Source organism: Gavialis gangeticus, unplaced genomic scaffold (genome assembly GCF_001723915.1).
Source record: "Gavialis gangeticus isolate Ggan-Ray unplaced genomic scaffold, GavGan_comp1, whole genome shotgun sequence".
Classification (NCBI taxonomy): domain Eukaryota; kingdom Metazoa; phylum Chordata; order Crocodylia; family Gavialidae; genus Gavialis; species Gavialis gangeticus.
This window is the reverse complement of record NW_017729025.1, coordinates 109,163,016-109,170,126: the sequence shown is the minus strand read 5'-3', so window position 1 is coordinate 109,170,126 and position 7,111 is coordinate 109,163,016.

Genomic DNA, 7,111 nt, shown 5'->3' with positions numbered 1-7,111 from the left:
GCCCTCCTGAAATCTAGGGCTGCTGCCTTGCTGCAGGTCTTTGCCACCTTGCGCTGGATGGTGAATTCGAGCAGGCGTTGATTGCTGTCACCCAGGTGGTCGAGCACCCGCAGCCCCCTCACCAGGTCGTCGCTGGTGGCCAACACCAGGTCCAACAAGGCGTCTCCCCTGGTGGGGCTGTGCACCTCCTGGGTTAGATGGAGGTCCTGCATTCTGGCTAGGAACTTATGTGAGCGGTCAGACCTGGCTGACTGCTTTTCCCAGCAGATGTCTGGAAAGTTCAGGTCCCCCATGATGACCACGTCCTTTGACCTAACTACCTCCGTGAGCTGATTTAAGAATTCCCGGTCTAACTTAACAATCCCAGATCACTAGCAAGGATTACTGTAAGGGGCTTCCTGCAGGTGATGATGTCCAGTACCCTCCTACAAATACAAGTGGTGGGAGCATGTGTATTTAGTGCTGAAAATCCCAGGCTTGATTTCGACTGATAATCAGGGCGTCTGTGCATATATAATCTGGATTGCTAAAATTTGCATTGTTGCCACTTAGGTTATTTTTTGCTCTGCTGAGCTAGGACTGCAGGGCTGTGAATGCAACATGAAAATGGTCTTTAAAGTAGCAAAGAAGGAAAGAAGAGCTTCAAGTGCTTTTGCTATATATAAAAACAGGAAATTATTTTATGGATAAATTGCATCTAGGCCCCAGATCCCCTTCAGGTTTGACACTGTCACTGTCAGCAAAAGTTATATGAAATGTTACTGCTCTTTTCTCTCCTCAGAATGACTTCCCCTCTCCTCCAGCCTTCCCATTATGTTTCCTAAGCAACAGAGGCTGCCTGGTGCTCAGGCAAGGAGGCAGATAAGGCAGGCAGGCAAGTCAATGAGATTTAAGCAATTGTCAGAACTGATTTCAGGTCTCATGCAGCTGATGAGTTAAGGAAAAGATCCCTCAATATTGAAATCAGCAGCCTCGTTATTTTTAATAGCATTTGGTATTATTTTCTTGTGCTTCCCAGGAATCACTGCCAGTTGTGCTAAATTCCAGTGCCATCACAGTCTGCCTTCCTTGGCTACTTGTAATAATGTTGCAGACACGGCAGCTGACGACTAGAGCCACAGGGAGTTGCTCGCCAGGGTTATGAACACCGCCTAGAGCTGAACCAATTACAATTCTAGGCTGCTGGTTGTCTAAAAAGCTAAAGTAATAGCTGCAACTCAGCAGAAAATTCCTACCCTTCAGGACAGGGCAAGATGAGAGAGGGAGGAGCGTTGGTTTGATAGTCAAGGCCCAAAGCATCTAAGAACCTACGTCAGCCGGATAACCTGTGTTAGATAGTAGGCTTGAGGGCTTACAGAGCCAACTTCAGGCCCCAGATCTAGTTTTCAAACATTTCAAAATTTCATATCCAGGTTTTTATTCTTCTTGTTACAGGAATAGAGACCAAGTGCAAATATCAATTCTGTGGCAGGGTTAAGGAAAACCCACAGGATGCAAGTCGATTGCATGCATCTATCCTTAGGGAACGTCTTTATAGCAGGACATACTTAAACAAAGCTCAAGCCAACACAAAATCCCTGCCCAGCATGAATGACTGTACGACAGACTATCATGCGGCTCAACAGGCTGAGTCTTAATGCAGCACTTAACTTTGATAGCATTTCCAACCTGGACAAAATCAGCAGTAGTAGGTATCTCACAAGGATCGTGTCTTCCTGAAAATTTTTAGAACAAAGAAGTTCCAAGATGCTTCCAAACTTCTGGATTTTCTATCTGGCAGATTTTTGAGACTTACCGTCAATGTAAAATTTCAGGTGGTTTTGCTTATTAGGATTTTAATGGTGATGGTGGAATAAAGTCTTGGTAAACTTTATACAGAATAAAGTTTCTGACACTGTATTGCCTTCTTGCTGCTCATAGTAATGGGAGGCTAGGAGATGGACACTCAGCGCTCCAAGGTCCTACTGCTATGAATTAGTAATACCAGGCTTTATCATTATTATTTATGTATTGCTATTATTTCCCTGTATTTATTGTTGATGATATATTATTGCTAACACCAGTCAGGAACAGAAATGTGAGTCTTAAATGATCATAAAATAATAAAATGAAACCACATGATTAATGTTAACTCACAAATAAAGCCCTATTTTGGAATCAGACTGAGGTATATAGAGCTTTCTCTATTAATTAAATAAGCTAGGTTCAGTTTCTCTGTTCCCCATTGGCCATAGTCTGCTGAAAGTCTACTAATTGCCTCTATATTTCTACAACTTTTTCTTCATTTATTTGTTTTTCTCAGTCGCAGAATTAAACAGTCATGGTAAAAAGGAAATCTATCCAGTTCAGTATAATAACTCTTAAGTCTTGTAATAGCACTTCTGTAGCCAACTCAGTTGATAGTGATGTAGTAGTAGTAGGCATCTGTTGGTTTGTCTCGGGAGACAGTAGAATTATGCTGCGTGAGACATCAGCTCGCTCAACGTAATCCTTACTTGAAAATAAAGTGAAGCTGGAGTGACCTCTGCAGGGTGCAGAATCCTGGGAGTGGATGAAGGATGTGGTAGCCATTGCTTAATGTGATGTTTAGGATTATGTTTTTAAGCAGGAGAGTTGGGAATTAAAGGGACAATGTGTTTTCAAGGACATTTGATGTACTGGGAATGGTTAGACCAGGAAAATTGCAGTGTTGATAAAGTAATAAGAGGATTAAAGCTCACTGCTTCTGACACCATCAGAATCAGAACAATTTAGTTGCCAGCAAATATCTAGAGCAGAAAACTCTTATGCAGTATTAACTCCCTGATTTGGAGGTCTTACTGGTCACTTCCTGTGAAGTTTCAAGTGTTGACTGACAATTGGCAATTTAGAGCCCTGTCTGCCTTAGAAACCTCATCTCTGAAGTGCTCTCTGGCTACCCGCTCTGTAATCTGGATAAGCCATAAGTTAACTACTACACTCAGTTAATTTACTAGATTTTCCAACCATTGCACAGTTCTGTGAAGAGAAGTCTACCCCAGTTGGGTTTGTCGAAACTTGAATTTGTGGGGATTTTTTTTAACTCCAGCTGGTCCCTGTGGTAAACTACAAATATTAGTGTCCTGGAAGAAAAAAAACGAGTATCTAGACTGCTTTACAACGGTGTTAGGTAATATGAATTATAGGGCAATTAAGTAATGTATGTTAAAATTGGACCATACACTTGTCTAAGCAAACTCCCCTGAAGTCTCCCATCACTAAGACCCACTGGCTGAAATTTTAAATCTCCTTGCTTTTTCACAGTGTGATGGAGCTGCTTTTCTTTTAATGCTCCCTTGCTTTTCTTCTAACGCTTCTAGCGAGGAATAGGAAGAAAAGCTGCAGTAATCAGAGCATTATTGATGCTGTCGTCCCCTTAATAATGGTGCCTGCCAGGTAACTGGAACACCATGCTGTCTGCACTAATGTCATGTAGACACACAAAGCTGGGATTAACATCAAAGAGCTCCAGTGCTGGGCTGTAGTGGCAGGCCTGCCCTTCAAAGCTTCCTTCAGACTGGCCGCAAATGTGCTAACAAGGCATGAAAAAGAGCTTCTGAGACCCAAGAGAAAAAAAGAATATCAAGCTGTGGAAGATGTTTTGGATTTATTTTCCAAAGCAGATATGCTAATGTCACAATAGCATATAATGGCTAGGGCGGTAGAAAGAAGCAGCGTCCTTTGTAAAGCACTTGGAGATCTTCTGATTATTTAAGAACCAGGCAACAGCAGAAATAGCGCTGTCTGAGAACTCATTTGATGACTATGAAAGATCCCCTGACGCTTTCTGCATGTTTTGAATTAAATTAGCTCTCCCTTGGGTGACGCTAGCGAATCCCTTAATCCAGTGGTTCTCAACTTTTTTTCACTTGAGGCATCCCTTGTTAGACTCGAGGCACCCCTTGGAAAATACCAGCTTGTAGTTTTCACTAATTTTTTTTAACTGCAGAAAAAGAACTGAGAAAGACCACAACAGGCCAGAATGTTTTTCATACCATCAGTTCCTATTTGAAATCTCTGGGTTTATCTTGTGAATCATATTTGCGCACCCAACAGTACTAATATTGTGTGGCACCCCATAACACACCTGACAGGATCTCAAGGCACCCTAGGGTATTGCAGCACCTTGGTTCAGCATCACTGTCTTAACCTGTCTGTGGGTCAGCCTCGGTAGAAGGCAACTTCATTCATGCCCAGTGTTATCCTGCCATGTTATGACAGTTTGTCTTCACATACCAAACATGACAGTGAACGCAGATGGATAAAGCAGTAATTGGCTGTGGTGACTTCCCTGATGCAGTCATACTATGTGCAGAAATTGTTTATAGCTTTATTTTTCTCCCTCCAGGATGGCTCAGATGCATTTCCAAAATAGGTTCGAAGGGTTTTCTCCCTTTCCCTGGACATTTTTGCTGCTTCCCCTTCCTATGTTCTCATAAGTTTGAATTAAGCAGACTTATTTTTAAGGGTCTAAAGAGGCTATACTACCCTCTGGCTAAGGTATATAGCCCTATAGCAACTAAAATGAGGTTAGTTTAATTCCACGCAGACAAAAACAAATCAGTCAGTGGAGACTCAGTTGTTAAAATGAAATTTCACATCAATTAATCTATCTGCAGGCCTGATTCATTCAAAAGTGCCAACAATTTCTTTTCAGTTGTGCATTTGCATGTTAAACTGTGTAGAGAGATGTGCTGTAGTGGACTTAAATACATGACCTGTTCCTCATACCCCTTAAACTCAGTGCTCCGCTCACCACATCTGCAAACCTAGAGACAAGCCTTAAGGAACTCTATACCATCTAACTGGGGATCCTTCTTTTGGGTAGCTAGTTTTTGAAAGAACTCCCCTATTCATTTAGCATATTTCACACTGAAATGGGCCAGCAAAGGGTTCATCTGAAGAAACAAATGAGCAGCACTTTCATTCTGGCCTCTATTCACAACAATTTCCTTTAAGGGCCTGATTTTTATATGAATGAGTTATAAAGGCAAACTTGTTAAGCGGGCCAGGGATGGGGGAAGATTTGCTCTAAGCTATAAACGCCATCAGGACGTATGCTTCCTTTGAAGAGGATTGTAGTAATGGTTTAGGTTGTAGTCCAGGGGTCAAACCTTGTTGTGCTTAGAAAGCTGCAGGGTGCTCCTGTGCTCCTAAGGAACTCTCAAGAGAGAAATACTATAAGGTTCATTTTTCTTAGTAGCCAGCAAGAATCAGCTTGGCAGATAATAGCACTAACCCACATAACAGTATTGTCTCATACTGAAGTCTGTTTTCAGCTGTGTAACCATACACTGGACTCCTTTGCCCACAGACTTCAAGATGTTTAACAAACACAAATCAGTTGATTGCCTGATCTCTAAGTAAAGTAGGTAAGTTTTACTTTTGCACCCAGTATGTGTCATAGGTTGGGGGACACTCAAGATCACACAACAGCCAAATGACAGAGGAGGTGTTAAAGCCTGAGGAATCTGGGCTCCCAGTCCTTCCACTAACCACTCAATGATGCCCCTTTCCCCAAATTCCTGAGTAGGAAATAGCTGTCTCTGTTTAAGCTTGGATACCATTTGTGACTAAGATATGTATTTGGCATTCAGTGATTGTTCCCAGCATTTTTCCCCCACTACTAAGAATTGCCAAAGAGTTGAATTAATTCCAGGGAAGTCAAGTTCATTTTTAGTCACTGGCAAACTTCACAAGTCCTTTAATTACTTCAATAGACATGGTTATGCACCCTGGAGACATTTCTGCTTGAAATTTTGACGTAGATGTTGCCTTGCTAGAATTCTTGAAATAAAGGGGCATTGTTTCACTAACAAAGTGTCATGAATTCCAGGGTAGCAGGGCAGAGCAGCATGATACAGAGCAACAGAAGAAGAGATACTGGCCAAGGATGCCAAGGCAAGCCACTACTCTTAAAATTGTCTTGAGGTCTGTCATAATCCTAGCAGTGCTGAGCATCACAATTTCTAGACAAAATGCTCCACTCCTTTGAAAAATCAGTCTGTCTTTGCAAGGTGTCATTACGAAGCTGAAACCTGATCCTGAGATAACTAAGCTATCCTTGCAAGGCACTAAAACTGGAGATAGAATACATGTTTGTTATTATTCTGTTGTTGTCGGTCATTGTACCACTGATTCTCAACCTGGGTGCCCAGGGCATCTTGGGGTACCACCAGATACTTTGAAGGGTACCACCAGGTGTGAGGGGATAAGAAAGATATGAGGAGATGGGCAGGTAAGCACAGTTTTGTTTTATAAGGCTCAGATTAAAACTGGCTTATAAGGCTCAGGTTTGTTCCTGCCTAGACCACTTTCTACCTCCACTGCCTCACCTTTCTAAGAGGAGATAAGCCCTGTAATATACAAATTAATATTCAAAAGTTATGGAGGAGTGCCTTGAATCCATCGAGGGGTGCCTTACATTCAAAAGGTTGAGAATTATACAGACTAACATAGCTAACTACCTCTCTCTACTCATAGATAGCGTACACTCAGTACAGTGAAATGGATTGCAATCAGTACACATTAGATACTTGCTCAGGTACTCTCAGATATCTAACCAGAAGCAAGCAGATTAATATACTTGAGCCATTCCCCAAGAGCATAACAGCCATTCCCCAAGAGTAGATCTCTGCATCCAGCCATGAAACCTATCACACCTCTAAAGTGCCACCCTGCACTGCCTTTTCCATATTGTTATTTGTAAAGCATCAACAGGATGTTGCTGTAGTATCTTGCACATATAAAAATTCAGGCCCCTGCACCAGACAGCTTGCAGTCAAGAGAGATAGTGGACAAATACAGGACGAAAAGTGGTGTGCTTGAGTGGTATATCTAGAGCTATCAATAGCTCTTGCTATTCTTTAAAGCAATCTTTAAAGTCTAGTTTCATAGTTGTTAGGGGCTAGAAGGGACCTTACACCAGCCCCCCCTGCACTTGGGCAGGAAAAACTGCTAGGATCAGATGACCCCAGCAAGATGGGCGTTAAGACTTCTTTGAAAATCTCCAGAGTGGATGACTGTACCGCATCGGGGGGGGGGGGGGGGTGTTTCAAACCCTCGAAAACACGCTTTTGGAGAGTTTTTTTTT